General features: G+C 33.4%; 1 pseudogene; it reads right to left on the bottom strand.

The window, feature by feature from the left end:
• Positions 1-4,191: 4,191 nt before the first annotated feature.
• The window catches only part of LOC100264530 (dynamin-related protein 3A-like), a 75,133-nt pseudogene continuing 60,555 nt past the window's right edge, over positions 4,192-18,769 (bottom strand).

The raw sequence follows: 18,769 nt of genomic DNA, 5'->3' as shown, positions 1-18,769 counted from the left end.
TTTCCCTTTTTCCCATTTTCTTTTTCTTTTTACTTATTTCATAATTTTGACTGTCATGTACCCATCAAACTTTATATTGGGCTATTCAAAATATACAATAAAATATGATCCATTTAGTAAAAGTGCGAATATATTAGACTATGATACAAATAAATGGAATCATAGTATACAAAAATATGATCAAGATATATAATAAAATGTCATGTGTGACACATGACACAAATAAATGAAACTCACCTATAAAGTATTATGAGCCGGAACATAATTGTATCAATTCATTGATGATATCTTTTAATAACCTTTTAATAAATAAATAAAAAAGGATTATTTAATTAAAAAGGTCATTAAAAAACTTAATTTTAAATCATTTTTTATTTTAGATAAAAATGATTTTATTATTTTCTTGTAAAAATATTTTTTTAAAAAAATATATTATAAATAATTGAAATAATAAAGGGTATTGATGTAAAAAAATGGACTATTTTTTAAATAAAAATGTGAGAGGATAAATTCTACTATTTCATCCATTTTAATTAATTAATTAAAAATATATATATACACGTCATCACGAAGGGACCATGTTAAATAGTGACAGACAATGAGCAAGGAACATCTAATCACCTAAAACGTTTGAAAACCAGGCTAGAAGACATATGTCACGGTCACAAGTCCAGCCAATTGTAGAGGTAGAGGAGTGCAAGTAAACAACTCATTTACCCACTCCCACTATTGTCACAAGTGTCACATATAGGTGTCATATATTGCACATGTTGCACTTCAATTCATAAAGTTAAGGATGGTTCGGAGTTGATTTAATTCTAGACACCTTTGCCTTTCAACTCCTTCACTTTTATTTCTTTCTTTTTGGCAATCTTATCATAGTTCAGCATCCGCAGTTATAGAATTAATCAAAAGCTCTCGCCGCACACTAGTCACTCAATTAGACACGTAAGAGAGAGTTTGAAACAAAACTCCTATGGATAGGACAAAATATCATACCTAGATTTCACACTAAAAAAAAAAAAAAAAAAATTCCATATCCAATATATTAGGAAAGTTGTGTTTTGGGCTTCCCATCCCAACATAATAGTATTTTCAAAACCCAACAATGGGAAATATGAGAATCAGCTTTTAATATGAAAAGTTTTATTATTTTTATGCACTCTGAGCCGGTTCCATCTTCTGTGCTCAAATTGCCCCTCTGTTTCTCCAACTTAGCATCCTCAGCATCATCCTAACCTCTATATCACCCTCTCATTTGGAAGCTTTCTCTCATCTTTCTTCACTTTTGAAAACTCAAAATCTCTCATTTCAGTTCAGAAACTCAAATCCAAAACTCCAAGACGGTGTCAAAATGCATCTTTTGGCTCGTCTAGGAGCCATGGGAGTCCAAGAGAATCCGAGAAAAACGAAATGGAGCTTGGGTGGAGAGAGTGGGTACCCAAAAACCGAAACCCTAACCTCCAAATGTGTACTAGACTCGCAAATCTGTGCCCAAGATAACTTCATTAGCAAGAAATAGCACCAAACATCTCTCCTAGACCATTAAATCGACGAAGCCCTTGAAGAACCAGAGGAAATAGTGCAAAAAATGAAGCATGGGAAACTCTTATAGTATTGGGTCCCGACGAATCGATCGACCGATGACTGTACCTTAGATACTACCTGAATAGCCCTTAGATATGACCTTAATCTACCTTAGGTACTACCTTAGTTAAACTTAGGTATTACCTATGTGAAGTCTCAAAACTTCATTTGTAGTTATTACTTACTTCATTTGTGACCTTTAGAGCATGTCATTTTGTGATTAATTAGTGTGATCAGTTGGTTCAACTTTGGTATTTTGGTGACTGTACCTTAGGTACTACCTTAATCGACATTAGGTATGATCTAAGTAAAACTTGGGTACTACCTATCTGAAGTCTCGAAACTTCATTTGTGGATATTACTTACTTCATTTGTGACCCTTAGAGCACATCATTATGTGATTAATTAGCATGGTCAATTGGTTCACCTTTGGTATTTTGATGACTATACCTTAGGTACTACCTTAATCTACCTTAGGTACCATCTTAACCGACCTTAGGCACTAATTAAGTAAAACTTGGGTACTATCTATTTGAAGCCTCGAAACTTCATTTGTTGGATATTCCTTACTTCATTCTCGACTAGACCTCGACTGGGAAGGGGTAACCGATCGATTGGTTTTATGTCTAAAACTGAAAAGGGCATCAACCCGCTCCTAGACAGCTAAATGAGCTTAACTAAAGTAGTACCTAAGGTCGATTAAGGCAATACATAAGGAGACTAAGGTAATACCTTAGGGCTATTAAGGTAGTACCTAAGGTACAATCACCAAAATACCAAAGGTGAACCAATTGACCACACTAATTAATCACATAATGACGTGCTCTAAGGGTCACAAATGAAGTAAGTAATATCCATAAATGAAGTTTCAAGACTTCAGATAGGTAATACCTAAGTTTTACTTAGGTACCTAAGGTCGGTTAAGGTAATACCTAAGGTCGGTTAAGGTAGTACCTAAGGTTGGTTAAGGTAATACCTAAGGTAGATTAAGGTAGTACCTTAGGGCTATTAAGGTAGTAACTAAGGTACAGTCACCAAAATATCAAAGTTGAACCAACTAATCACACTAATTAATCACAAAATGACATGCTCTAAAGGTGACAAATGAAGTTTTGAGGTTTCACACAATACCTAAGTTTAACTAAGGTAGTACCTAAAGTCAATTAAAGTAGTACCTAAGGTAGATTAAGGTTGTACCTAAGGGCTATTAAGGTAGTACCTAAGGTACAGTCACCGGTCGATCGGTTCGTCGGGACCCAATACTTTAAGAGTCTCTTGTGCTTCATTTTTTGCACCATTTCCTTTGGTTCTTCAAGGGCTTCGCCGATTTAATGGTTTAAGAGAGATGTTTGATGTTATTTCTTACTGATAGAGCTATCTACAAGGATTTGCGAGTCTAGGACACATTTGGAGGTTAGGGTTTCGGTTTTTGGGTACCCACTCTCTCCACCCAAGCTTCATTTTGTTTTTCCCATATTCTCTTGAACTCTCATAACTCCTAGATGAGGTGAAATGCGCATTTTGACATTATCTTGGAGTTTTGGATTTGGGTTTTTGAACTAAAATAAGAGATTTTGGGTTTTTAGGAGTAAAAAAAAAAAATGAGAGAAAGCTTCCAAATGAGATAAGGTGATATGGAGGTTGGGATGATGCTAAGAATGATAAGGATACTAAGTTAGAGAAACGGAGAGACAATTTGGGCACAAAAGATGGAGCCAACTCAGAGTGCACAAAAATGATAAAACTTTTCATATTAAAAGTTGATTCTCATATTTCCCATTGTTGAGTTTTGAAAATGTTATTATGTTGGGATGGGAAGCTCAAAGCACAACTTTCCCCAATATATTTGTGTAATGTAAGAGAGATATTGACATCATAGATGTCATGTAGCCTTTTTTTTTTTGTTTTAAAAAAAAAATATATATATATATATATATATATATATATATATATATATATATATATCATTTCTTTATTTTAAATTAAAAATATCAATTTTTAAACCAAGAATTTTCTATCTATTTAAATAAAACTAAAAATGCTAACTAGCAAGATATGACACATGCCTGTTATTTTTTTCTTTTTCTTTTTTTAATGGGAAAAGTTTGTTTTCATACTCATATGAAAAATAAAAATCATAAAATAGAAACTTCTATTTATAAAATAAAAAATTTAAGTCGTTATGTAAAAATAATTAACATTTTATACACTTATTGGTCAAAGTAATACCTTTGACTATTCAAGTACTACCTTTGACCATCATAAGTACACCTTTAACCAACATTCAAATATCACTTATGCCATCCTAAGTACACTTTTCATCAATTATTTTTAGAGGTTTTCTATTTTGTAATTATTTTTACATGTGTGTAAAAACAAATTTTTTCTATTTTGTTCTCTTAGAATTTTAAAATTGAATTTCATATATATATATGGAACCAAACAAACATATATATTTGCTCTCAATATGTTTGCCTCTAATAAATAAATGAAATAAAAAGCATATACTTGGAATAGGCAAAAGTATTTTTCACTAAAAAGAAGGTAAAAAAAAAAAGAGACAAAATTCACTGTCATAGTAAGAGCAGGAACATAAAAACAGAGTGAAAAGAGGAATCAAGAGTTATCAAATTTTATTTTATAAAAAGTTAGACCATGTTTGGCTCAAAAGTCTTGGACTTCAATATCTATCTGCATGTTCAACTCGTAGCTTATTTATGTATGAAAAGCATTTCTTCATGGAAGAAACTAAACACCTAGAACATATACAGAATTGCAAATACAGCATTTCCATACTCTTCAACAAAAATAAACTTTGTTTTCTTCCTTAAACTTTTCCACTACATGAAATTTCTGTGTAGAAATTGAAACTCTATAAATACCTTGTGGAGTCCACTATATGTATTGCTAGGTAATGTCTGCTTTCAGGAATGGAATAGTGTGGGATCTCAAGGATTTGGGGAGGATGATATGTTGTTATATGTAAGATGACCTGGTGTCTCTGTTGGATGCTCGCTAGACATGGGAATGATGACTCGGGGTTCTTGGCAATCGCATGGTTGTATCAGCACTGAAGCTTGAATTTGAATTTGGGGATGACATTTCAGAATCAACCTCATCAATTGCCTATCACAAAAACAACCAGTTCAGGTTTTTGAATAACAACAAAAAGTGAAAGTCTAGTGGAATAAGATGCCATGAAACATTCACGCAGCAATAATGAGTGTTTTGTAAGGCTTCTCTATGCGATTCTATAGGAAACATTATGCATCAAGAGGGAGAAAATGCTCTGTAAACAGCTGGTCAAGCATTTGTGGCCCTTCCTGTTGGATGATGTCTGTTTCAGATTTTTAAAACTATTTATAGTTGACATATTTTAGGAATAATAGGCAGATTAGTTTTGAGTATTTAGAGTATGTTTGACAGTGATTCTTAAAAGTGTTTTTAGCATTTCTAATACTTGAAATATAAAAATTTTCAAGCGTTAAAAAGACTGCAAATATTTCTAAGAATCACTACCAAACGCACCCTTAGTTCTCTTGAACAGACAAGTGTCATTTAGGTTTGATAGATTATTTTTCCATTCAATAGGAGTAATATTACCCAACTTAATGCAGTTTTATAAATAAGTCATGCATAATTAAATCAGGGAAATCAGAGAAAGAAGTATATGTGAGGAAGGTTTCCCTAGAAGTAACCACTATGTATCAGAAACCTTAAGCAAAGAATTCAAGCCAATGTCCAAGCCTCTTGAGCATAAATTTGTATTACTATTGTTGGATTGACCCGCCTCTGTGAAGTGGTTCCAAATACCTTAACTAGAAGCAATAATTTAAAATGAAAAGAGTCAACAAAGATGAAGAAGATAACTCATTTAACCAGTTAAGATCCTTGGTGAAATAAAAACATAGTAGCAAGTTGTCTACTACTCACCAATTTTTCTTTTTATTTTTTCCTAAAGAACTTATAGAAGAATTTTGGTGAAAGGAAGGTCATAAAGATGGTCATGATGACGTGGTAAGAGGGATATCGATATCAGTTGAAGATTTACTAAATTTTTTGCTAAGACACCAAATTTTAGCCATTGAAGCCTACGACAGTTATTAAAGGGGGAAATTGCTATAGATTATGTTGTTTCTTTTCTTTTTTCCTTTTTTTTTCATAGATTAATTTTTATCCCCATTGGAACTTGAACCTGGAGTCTCCCACAAACCCTCCCCATCCCTTTACCACTTGAGTTAGGCCTTAAGAGCATATATTATGTTGGTTTTAGTTTTTAAATTGATTCAATGACAATTTTGAGATAGTCATTAGTTATGCTGAATTAGCTATCTTCAAGAGAAGATATGTATTATTTAGGATTAGACAGTGTAACTTGCACTATCACTTTTATCACTAATTTTACTACTTGATGACATGGTGGCAAGTGGTAATTGAATATAATAAAAAAAATCCCCCTTTATTATCACCAACATTTTCCTTTACCCTATATGTTTGGCTCTTGGAAAATTTGATAGAAAATGTGAGGAAAAAATAGAGAGGAAAAATATGTAAAAAGAAAGAATGAAAGAAAAAAAATTTAAGTAATAAATTATTTTTTTCATATTTCTTCAAACTTACTTCACTCAATTTTCATCTTCCATATAAAAATTAAATAATTTGAAAATGGATAAGTTTCTAACTAATTTTAATTATAGTTTGATTTTCTTCTATATTTTCTATCATAAATCATATATGAGAAAATCATTTTTCTTAACATTGAGTTTGAAGCAAGAGAAAGTTATTTTTCTTTTGTAATTGTCAAACTAATGTTTCTAGGTCATGTGGATAGAATTTTTTTTTGGTTGTTTTATTGCCATAAAATCACGGTTACCATTGTTGATTTTCATGTAAACCAACATTGCTAACATTGGTCTTAGTATATAGACCAAAAGCATTTATCAACATTGGTTCTAGTTTTTTTTTCAAATAAAACTTAAAACCAGCTTTGGCAATGTTGGTTTTATCACCAATTGATAATTTTAGTTTAAAAGCATTTTTGAAATTGGCTTAAAACCATTTAGCAGCAACTATTTTTAAGCCAATTTCAAAATTTCTCTAAAATGACACTGACAACTGTGGTTTCACTTGATATGTGCTAGAACAAACATTGGCAACTGTGTTTTTAAGCCAATTTTAAAATTTCTCTAAAACAAACACTAAAAACTATTGTTTTACTATATATGTGCTAGAACCAACATTGGTAAGGGTGGTTTTAAGCCAATTTCAAAGTTACTACACAACCAATATTGGCAACTGTGGTTTTACTTGATATGCTAAAACTAACATTGTCAATAGTGGTTTTAAAATTTATTAAAAAATACCCTAGAACCAGCATTGACAACTGTGGTTTATTTAATATACTAAAAATCAATATTGCCAACATTGGTTTGAAGCTTTATTGAACTTTACATTCAAACCAATAACAGTAATTGCAATTTTATGATTGAAAAATAAATAAATAAATAAATAAATAAATAAACAACAGCTCTTGTCCATGTGGCCAAAAAGCATTAATTTGACAAATAGTTTCAAACTCAATCTATTCTCACATTTATTTTTATTTTTTGACTAAAGTACTACTTTTTCTATTAACTCGTGTTAGTATTTGTATTAGTTTCCTATTTGTTAAGAATCATATTATCTTATAATAAGTCTCATATACAAAATTCAGGATAAAAGTTTCCATACATGTAAACCAGCATTCATTCTCAACAAACCACATCCCCCTCCCCTTTTTTCATTTGCTTTTAACTATTTATGTATTTATTTATTACTTAATTTATCAAAATATACCCAAAAAAATGCTCATGCCCACGTTGTGTGTATGAGTCAACAAAGGAAGCAACTTATTTAACAGGTTGCCCAGTGAAATCCGAGTTTTCTTCCTGGAAATAAGTTTGGTAGAAACATAGCCTTTTTCCTGAACATAAAAATTCAGTGATGTTAATGGACTGAAGTTCTTTACTAACCTGAATAGCTTGCTGCAGAACGCAGAACATTTCTTGGCTCCGCTTTCTTTTTAGGATAACATCATCCTGCTCCCGCAACATCTCTTTGAAGAGGTTCTCTCTGCATATACACCAGGGAGCACATGCTTAATTGTACAACTAACAGGTTCATGCAGTGTATAGAGGGTGTTTTATAGCTGTAGTTCATACTAGCTATCTTAGTTTCTTTACTGGATGGGCCACAGAATAAGAACAAATGAAAAGATCCGGTTTCCCACTGGATGGGCTACAGAATCAGAATAAATGAAAAGATAAAGCAAACAGAAAATTTCACCATATCACGTTGTTACAGTCCAATCAGTTGAGTTAATTTGACACTGATTCTAAACAGTAAATTAGTTGAACAATCCAAAAGCCTACTACTCAACAAGGTAGCTAGGAAAAACTAACATGATTCATGAATTCAATAAAAAAAAACCCTGATCATGAAGTTTCATACTACTACACTGATTTCTTAGAGATAGCTTCAAACCACATAAGAAGCTAATTTAAATAGACCATTTGAGAGTGAGAACCCTACCAAAAGACAAGGGTATCATCAGCAAACAAATGTTAGACCTCCATGTCCTCTTCCTCCCTCACCTTGACCCTTCATACCAACAAGAAGACCCCCTCTCTAGCTCTCTACATCAAGCAACTGAGGGCCTCCATTGCTATCACAAACAAATAGGAAGAGAGAAGATCTCCTTGTCTTAATCCTCTAAAATTTTGGAAGAAACTGGATAGGGTACTACTTACAAGGACAAAGAAATTTGCTGTAGAAATGCACCATTACATCCATCTAATCCACTTTTGGCCAAAGCCCATCTTAACCATAATAGCTAGCAAGAACCCCCAATGAACGTGATCGTAAGCCTTCTTAATGTCTAATTTGCATATAACACCACTAGAAGTGCTCCTCTGCACAAAGTCAATAGCCTCTAGCAATAAGAGCCATGTCAAGAATTTGTCTTCCCTCTATAAAGAGATTCTGAAACTTGGGAACTACTCTTCCAGTCACAGTACCTCCTTTCTCAGCCTATTGGCACGAACCTTAGTGAATGCCTTGCACAACCAGCCCACCAGATTAACAGACCTAAAATCTTTCAAGTCCTTGGGACCACCTTTGTTAGGAACCAACACTAGAAATTACTAGAAATGCAGCAGGTTGTTCTTATATATAAGGTAATTTAAGGGATAGATTCATGCATACATACTTGAAAAGAAATTACTAATGTTGATGACTTGAGGAAAGTCATCTCCAAATGAAATAACCTAACTTATTTTCATTCTAACTTGGAATGCAGCATATGTAATGAATAAAAGTGGATCTGATAAATACACACTATGTGCAGATAAATGTTCGGTGTAGTCACAAACTGGTAAAAGATTGGAGAGGGTTGTGAGAAGTTCCAGGTCCAACTCTCATTGGGGATAAAAAATTTACTTACCAAACAAACAAACAAACAAATAAACTAGAGAATAAGGCTAATTAAGAAGTTAGAATTTCATTATGATGGAGATCTCCACACAACTATGAACACAGAAAGCCATCCTATTTAAACCTTAAAATTATAGCAGCCAAATTTATATACTGGCATCATTACATTTCAAGAATAATTTTATGAGAATTAGCATTGAGGACCTCCAAAAGGAAATGAACTTTTATATGTGCTCATGCTGGATAGAATTGATAATCAAAGATTTCTATTTTGTACCATATTCATACCTGTATAGTTTTTGTACAAAGGCATTAAGCAGGTCCCTTTTTGTATGATTGACCTAGATGAAAGGAACAAAAGTGGAAAATAAATAAATAAAACTAAATTTTAGAGCTAAAGAGGGAGTTATCCAAATATAAAGTTTAAGAAATGCAGAACGAAAGAGAGACAGGCTTATTAACATACCAGAAAATGCATTATAGCTTTAGGAACGAAGTCTTGAACGTTCTTTCTAACAATGTCATAATAAGACCTCAGGAGTAATTTGGTTACTATTACTTCCACTGCTTCACGCTCTGTTTGTGTTTCTAGTGGCTTTAAGATGGGTGGAGGCTGATGCCAAAAGGAGACAGATTTGAATCAGGCAATAGAGAAGTAAGATCACAAATTAAAAATGAAGAAATAATATCCATCCTAACACAATTACGTCTCTCAATTGTATCATAGAGGGCAACAGCTCCATATCATGAAATGTTTCACCAAGAGCTGTGTTAGCTGAACGATCATTAGGTGATGCCCACTTCCCAATTATTGATGAAATTCCCCAAGTTCTCGAGTATGCATTACCTGTAAAATTGCAAGCAACAGTTTGTGACTTATATAATTAATAATCTCAGCTTATGTTTCTGTGCAGAAACTGCTTGGCCCAAAGTGTGAGTGGCCACAGCCACCTTTTATCTATATACCATTCAAAAGCACTTAATTTATGAAAATTTTACTACAACCTATCCTATTTGCATGTCATACGCACGGTTTAATATCTAAGAAATTTAGGAGGTTCCCCAGCAATTTCCACAATATTCTATACCAAATTAGATTGGAAGTTGGCAAACTACCTCAATGAAAATTGAAAACTAATAAATAAATAAAAACAAACAAATGCATGCTGTCGAAAAATATAAACATGAACTGGCTCATGATACATATATGTCACACTCCAAGATTCTAGAGCATAGCCTACTCAAGAGTGTTGTCTGACTTAACAAACCAAGCATAATATGCGATGGACAGGATCAAAAGTCCATGATCATCAAGTTATGCTGGCAAACAAATAATAATTGATGACTTGGAAGTGAAGAATTTAGATGAGTTTAGAGAGTAGAAAGTCATGTTAGTGGTAGAAATGCCTAAAAGTTGTGGTGCTAAGCAGCATCCAGTTAAAGTAACAAAGCCAAAGCATCAGTTCAAAAATTTTCCTTGAAAAGGAACATTGAGTTGACATAATTCGGCATGCACATCAAGCAACAAAAGAACATATATTTTAATTCTACTGCTTGTCCTCCAGTATGATTAAATCCTCATTTTATCTCACTTCATGCATTAGGAAATGGCCAAATCATTCAAGTTCTTTAAGATCATTGTTATTTATTTATGTATTTCTTTACTATTAACCATAATCACATTTTATATTTTCCAGAATTCCTTTTGACTGATTTTTAGAAAGGATGGGCCCTGCGCTTCCAAAAATACTTACACCTATAAAATATGTAGACTTGTGAAAGAGTTATTTAAAAACTGATCTGCTACTTAGAAAAAAAAAATTACAAGATATATAGAATACACTAGTTGACCTATAGAGCTCTAAACTAGGAAAAATATCCTAATATCCTATAGTAGCAAAACACATCAATGGGAATAATACAACTCTAAATATACAACTAATTTACAGAAAAAAAATGCTTATTCCAACAAATTATTGTCTATTCTAACACTCCCCCTTAAGTTGATGCAAAGATATTTCGCATTCCATGCTTGTTAATTATCTGTTGAAAGTTTTCATTGGACAATCCTTTTGTGAGCACATTTGCAAGCTGGTTGGAGGGTGAAACATATGGAGTACAAACTTGTCTATAGTCAAGATTTTCTTTTATAAAAATGCCTTTCAATTTCCACATATTTGGTCATGTCATGTTGAACTGGATTATATGTTATATTTATAGTTGTTTTATTGTCGCAATAAAGCATCATTGGACTCTTCACTTTCACTTTCAAATCTGAGGGTATTATCTTCAGCCAAAGCAATTCGCATATCCCTTGCGTCATTGCCATAAACTCTGCCTATGCACTAGAACAAGCCATCACCGATTGTTTCTTGCTTCTCTAAGTGACCAAATTCCCTCCTAAGAAGGTGCAATACCCCACAATCGATCTTTTGTCTGTCATAGAACCAGTCCAATCAACATTTGTATAAGCTTCTAACTTAAACTCGTCACCTTTCTGAAACAAGAGTTGTTTCCCTAGAGTTCCTTTCAAGTATCTAACAATTCTGTAAATAGCTTCAAGATGTGGCCTAAGAGGAGCATGCATAAACTGACTTACCACACTTACAACATAAGTTATATTCGATCTTGTGTGTGATAGGTAAATAAGCTTCCCACCCATTCTCTAATAAATACCTCGATCAGTTGGTTCTTCCTTCTCTTATTTTTCTCCTAACTGGTGATTAGCCTCTATTGGAGTATCAATAGGTTTGCAACTAGCCATACCTGTTTCTTGAAGGAGATCTTGAGTGTACTTTTATTGGGAGATAAAAAATTTTTGTTGAGATCTGACTACTTCAATTTCTAGAAAATATCTTAAACTTCCAAGGTCTTTAATTTCAAATTTTTTTACCAAATAGACCTTCAATCCTAACATCTCCTCATTGTCATCACCAGTCACAATAATATCATCCACATACACAATTAAGATAGTAACTCTCCCAATTGAGGATAGTTTTATGAATAAGGTGTGATCACCTTGACTTTGGGAATAGCCTCTATCAAGCATAGACTTGGTAAATCTCCCAAACCATGCTCTAGGTGATTGTTTTAGTCCATTGAGGGATTTTTTCAATCTACATACCTTGTTTTTTTGTCCTCTCTTCTCGCATCCTAGTGGTATCTCCATATAAACCTCTTCTTCTAAATCTCCATGAAGGAATGCATTCTTCACATCAAATTGATATAGAGATCAATCCTTAATGACAACCAAAGAAATGGTATTCATCTTTGCCACTAGTGCAAATGTCTCGTGGTGATCTATACCATAAGTTTGAGTGTACCATTTGACAATAAGTATTGCCTTGCATCTTTCCTTTAATCCATCAGATTTGTACTTCATGGTGAAGATCCATTTTCAATCCATGGGTGTGTTTCCTTCTACTAAATCAACAATCTCCTAAGTCTGGTTTTTTTTCGATACTATTACCTCCTCATTCATGGCATCTTTCCATGGTTTTGAGTTTAAGGCTTCTTGAACAATTGTGGGTATTTGTTGAGACAACTTGTGAGAGGAGTATAAAGGTAAAAGTTTATCGTTATTTTCATTACTTATTTCAAGGTTGACAATTGGAGTTGGAGAAGTAATGATGGATCTTTTCTTCCTGGGGTACACATTGAAAATTGGAGTCTTAGGTCTCTCCGCCATGGTTTCATCATTTGTCAGAGCATTAGAAGAAGTTTCAGCAGGTATTGTTGGTGAAACACTATTTGATTGATTATAGGAAGGATTTCTGGGATTATCTCTCCAACTTGGATGGACGACCATTCTATTCCCATCATCTTTATCTACAATTTTAGCCACTATATCATTCATTTCAGCAATAATTTCAGCAGCAACTACATCATTCTTTTCAGCAGCAATGATATTTGTTCCTTCTTTCAATTCTTTTTCCACATCCGAATCCCACCTATCTTCCAATCTTGATATATTCTCCCCCTAAAGATAGGTGTTATTAAGGTATTGTTGATTCTTTACAAAAGTCACATCCATAGTGATATAATGCTTCTTCGTAGGAGGGTGATAGCACTTGTAGCCTTTCTTTGTGGGGGAGTACCCTAAGAACACAATCTTCACAACTCTAGGATCCAACTTTCCACGTAATTGGCCATGGATATGAAAATAGGATACGCATCTGAAGACCTTTGGTGGTAAAGCGACTACTCCTTAAAAGTTGGGAAATAGTGTCATGAGTTTCTTCACTAGTGCTTGGTTTTCTAGGACTTTTGTTGGCATTCTATTGATCAGGTATGCAACTATTAGTATAGCATCACCTCAGTAGTGTTTCAACACTTTCATTTGGAATAAGAAAGCACGAGCTGCCTCTAAAAGATGTCTGTTTTTTCTTTTAGTCATTCCATTCTGTTGTGAGGTATCAACACATGTTGATTGATGTAGAATGCCTTCATTGCTCAAGTAATTCATCAATTCCTAATTGAAATATTCTTTGTCTGTTTGAATTTTGGCTCCAAATTGAGTGTTAACAAATTTGTGAAATACAGAAAAAATTAAGAGCACTTTAGACTCTAACTTCATGAGATAAACCCTGGTGGTCCTAGTGCAATTGTCTATAAAAATAATAATGAGCACTAGAAATATTGGTTAACACGGGATAGGCCCCAAACATCTAAACAAATTAAACTGAATGGGGAAACAAATTGAATCTCTTTTATTGAAAATCTCAAGCAATGATGTTTAGCAAGAGTACATGATTCACAATGGAACTTGCTAATATTTATTTTCTCAAATGAGAGAAAACAACCTTTTTAACAAAGGTAAAGGGAGGGGGGTGTCCTAAACGGTTATGCCAAAGAACGATTTGGTCCAAACCAGTTTTGTGGGCTGAAACTAGGCATTGAGACTCTTTACCTCCACTTCTGCAATGGTCTCCAAGTAGTACAGTCCATCTTTTAGCTTACCATGCCCAATCGTCTTCCCCAAATGATCCTAAAAATAACAACCCGATTGAGCCATGGAACACGAACCTGAATATGATGAGGAGTTTGCATTAGAATTCTCCAACTCGTTCAACAATTGTTTCAGCCTCTCAATATCAGATTTATTAAATCCCATCTGTGCTAATTTTTCTTTAACAATGGTTGTGTGATTGCCTTGTCCTAATCTAGTAGGTTGATTTCCTCCTTTGTTGCCAATTTGTTTCTGGTTTTGAGGCTTTCCATGTAGCTTCCAACACATGGCTCTTGTGTGTCTTGATTTGTTGCAATAGTCACACCACATTTTATCTGTGTCCACTAGTTTCTTGTTGTCACTTACAATTTGGTTTTGTTTGATCATTGCTAGAGCAGAATTTTCTGTTGTGAGACTTTCACAATTTTCAGTTTTGTTGCCCATCAATTCTTTGCAGCTTTCCTCCCCACAAATGTGTGAAAAAGCTTCATTAAAATCAGGAAAAAGGTCTTTTCCTAGTATTCTTTCACATGTTTGATCTAATTCAGGATTAAGTCCCAACAAAAATGGAAAGACTCATTCTATTTCCAACATGTCCCTCATCTTCTTTGAATCAACAGTAGATTTCATCTCCATGTTTTGGTAGAGATCTAACTCCATCAATAACCCTTTGAGAGAGTTATAGTATTCCATGACACTTGGAAGTCCCTTACTTGGTAGTCATAATCTGCCACTTGATCTGAAAAACTTAGGAGGTCAAACCAACCTTGGAATAGGACTTATTAACAAATGTCTTTAGCCATGGGAAGAAGTAGATATGTCTTACTAATCTTACGTTGCATGGAGTGTAGTAGCCAAGACATTACCATTAAGTTTTCTGCCTCTCAAATCTCATACTAAGGATCACTTTCAAATGGTGGTCTTTTTGTCCTAATAACATATTTGAATTTCTCTTTGCTTCTCAGAGAAGTTTTTACGGATTAGACCACTCCATAAAGTTGCTGCCATTTAGTTTTGACGTGGCGATTTGAATGGTAGGATTTTCAAGGCGCTGAGAGAAGCTACTACTGAAGTGGTGTTGATGGGCTTAGGTGTTTCAAACATGGTTGAAGGGGAATATGACAGTAGGAAATGAATGAGAAGGAGATTTCACAGTAAGACTAAAGGCTGTGAACTGAGAAATAAATGAAAAGGATAACGACGATGAAGGCTATGAAATAGGACACAAAATGGTGGCTATTAACTCCACCTAAAATAGAACAATAATGAAGGCTGCCTGTAAATCCAAGAGCCTAAATGGCTATGATGCCATGTAGACTTGTGAAAGAGTTATAAAAAACTGATCTATTACTTAGAAAAAAACATCACAAGATATATAGAATACACTAGTTGACCTATAGAGCTCTAAACTAGGAAAAATATCCTAACATCCTATACATTGCAGAAGGCATCAATGGGAATAATACAGCTGTAAATATACAGCTAATTTTAAAAAAAAAATGCCTATTCCAACAAATTATTGCCTATCCTAACAAAATATATTGTACTCCATAGCCTATTTAAGTTTCCACTCCAAAATGCCTCACTGTTGACTTCTGAGAGGATAGTTTTGGTGGATCGGAGTTCCCTTACCTAATTTCCCCATTCCTCTTGGTTTCTCCCCTGATACATAGAAACAAAAGAGAGCATTTTAAAATTTTCTCCTCTTAGCGAACCAAATGACCCATCATGTGCATGAATGTGATAGAAGCTATGGAAAGCGTAGTCTTAATGACCAAGTTGCTTTGGAATTCTCACTCTCTTTACACTCCACTGGGCTATCCCAGGGTTTGGATTCTTGAGTTAGAAGTTGGAAATTGTGCATTCAGGAAGATTCCATAAATATCTTTACTCCTACATGATATGTTTCAGAATAGTTGTAAAGAAAGGAATAGGAAAAATGAAGAGGTCAAGATGACTTTGTTAAAAGTATTCTGACTTTTGCAATATATGTTTCATAATAGTTCAAAAGAAAGGAATAGGAAAAATGAAGAGGCCAAGATGACTTTGTTGAAGTTAAAGCTCCTCTCGGCTAAGAGTGTCTTTTCATGGAGAAATGGAGGTTATGGAATGGATCCTTATTCACAAACTTTCTCAACCTCCTCAAGGTTTTGGCTCTTTTGATTCTTTTTGGTTGCAAGTTGCCATTACAAGGACTTTGATCTATCTTTCTTTCTTTCTTTCTTTCTTTTTTTTTTTTTTTTGTAGGATAACTCTTTACTTATCATAAAAAATAAGGTAGCACAGGTCTTACTAAGGATGGCTTACATGGAGTAAATAAGGTTTCTAAACTGATACTTTCTTTTTTCTCCTGATAAACTCTGAGTTTGTTACCATTCCAATAAGTCCTTCAAAAGTTACTATTAATACATTTATGATATCAGATATCTATTGGTTATAGGAAGTAAATGCCTTCCAATTTTATAGAAGTGCATTTTGAGTCCACCGAGTAGTCTGGTTCAGGCGATTTTTAAATGGCTTTTATTTGCAGGAAGTTCTGTTATGCCTATGAATATGGGCCACTGTACTAAAAAAAACTTAAAGTATTCCAAATTGATTAATTTACAATTCATTTGAGAAAATTTTTAGGTCACACACTATTATGGGGTTTATCCAAGTACTTGGAGAATTAAATGTTAATTATTTGATAATTCTTACTGCTTTCAAACATAGCAAGATCTTAGCCATTATTTTTTTTTATTTTAAGTGCTCATTCAAGAGATAACAACCACATCAGGTCAACAACAATAATAATATCATGATATGTTGACCATGATACTGTTTCGAAGTTATGGACAAAAAATTCAACTAACTAAGAGGACTTTTAAGTTTGTGAGGCATCCACACTTTTCAAGCAAATAAATGATTTCTAAGATGAGAAAATTGTTTGGGACAAAAATGAAAATAAATAATTTTGTAAAGCATCACATGGTGCAAATGCCACCTATTTTAGGTAGGTAATTTTTTAACTACATTCTTACATAAGTATATTACATACATATGCCAATCAAAGGGCATTTACCCATAAAGAAACTGTGGCAGCACATTTTATGTGTTTAAACAGAAAATGAAGCAAGATTAGAATTAAATAGATTGTAAAAGATAGGAAATCCTCTAAAAGTTTGCAAACATCTAATGACTTGATAATATAACTTAGTATATTACAAAAAAGAAATTCAAATAAAAGTGATATTTCTTCCCCGAGTTTGATTTTGTTTTCAGAAAACTCATTCCCAGCATGCTTTCTCCCATTTCTTGTATTCAAAGAACAGTCATATAAAACAAGTAACTTTAATTTATTAACATCCCATTCTCTATCTGTTTCCAAAGAGTCTCAAATTTCTGTCAGTTTAACAGCTAATTGCTAGATAATTCCTTTTGGCACAGTTGAGAAACATATGGTAAAGCAAGGCTGAAGTTAAGTGTGTACATACTAACAGGAAGGAAACATAGATTGTTTCAAGGCTTAGGTATTGTATTTGTTTTCTCTTTTCCCTGTAATATTGCCTTTGTTATAATGATTGATTCTCTATAATCTGTGAATGTAGGCATTACCTAACCACATTAAACTTTGTGTCTCTTTGTATGTGAACTTGCTTTATGTTTTATATTATTGCACAACAGAGTGGTATAAAGCTTCTACTACCACAACAGTCAAAAGAACAAGGAAAGATTCCTGTTCTTTAAAAATTGAATAATCTTCTCTGCCTTATAATAGATTGATTCTTTATAATCCGTGAATGCAGGCATGATTAATCTAACCATAATAAACTCCATGTCTCTTTGTATGTAAATTTACTTTACTATTATTGCACAACAAAGTGGTATAAAGCTTATACTATCACCACAGTCCTACAACAGTTTTCCAGGGAAAGAAATAGTCAAACACTATCAAATAAAACTTCTTATATGTTTTTTAGAACAAAAATCTGTTTGAGAACTTAGATTTCCAAATATTTCTTAAAAATAATCTTTATCTGCAATGCTTTGCTTTCAATCATTCTCCATTTTTGTACAATTATTTTTTTTAAACAGTCCTTAAAAAACTAGTGATAACGACTAAAAAATTATTCTCAAAATTTTCATAACTATTTCCCAAAAATCTGTTTCCTGTCAAAAAAATTACCAGACGTGTTTTTGAGTATAAAAAACAATTCCCATACAGGCTCTTGTGAACTAGTTCCCTTTTTTATGTTCTTTGAAAACTGAACTTTGAGGATGGTACCAGACATGGTCTAAACTTCCTAGAAATAAAAAATTTCCAGTAAAGAGACTTCCTACTACAGCCCTTACAGAGAAGACGAGCGATCCTGCATGATTATGAGCAGTTAACTGGATTATCCATGATGGTTTACTGGACAAATTTGAGTGGATTTAGAAGCAATCAAGAAACAAGAGTTTACCAGCTGACACTGATCTTTCATTCATGGACTGAGGATGACTTCCCTGTCACAAGCCAAGTATAAGATAAATGACAAAATATCTAGAACTTCAAATACATATTTCTACTTTCATGGCAACATCCTGAGCCACTGTCATTACTATCAATCAAGAACATCAGCTTAAAGCTAATAGTTATTGCCACATAGATAGAATTAGGCATACAAAAATAGTTAATAAATTGTTTTCAGCAATTAACATTGGGAAGCATAAGGCTAGAACAGCTATCACTAAAATGATAATCTAATCAAAACACCATTGTTTAAAAAGCTTAATTCAAGAGTT

Source organism: Vitis vinifera, chromosome 4 (assembly GCF_030704535.1).
Source record: "Vitis vinifera cultivar Pinot Noir 40024 chromosome 4, ASM3070453v1".
NCBI classification, from domain to species: Eukaryota; Viridiplantae; Streptophyta; class Magnoliopsida; order Vitales; family Vitaceae; genus Vitis; species Vitis vinifera.
This window is presented reverse-complemented; position numbering and strand designations above follow the sequence as displayed.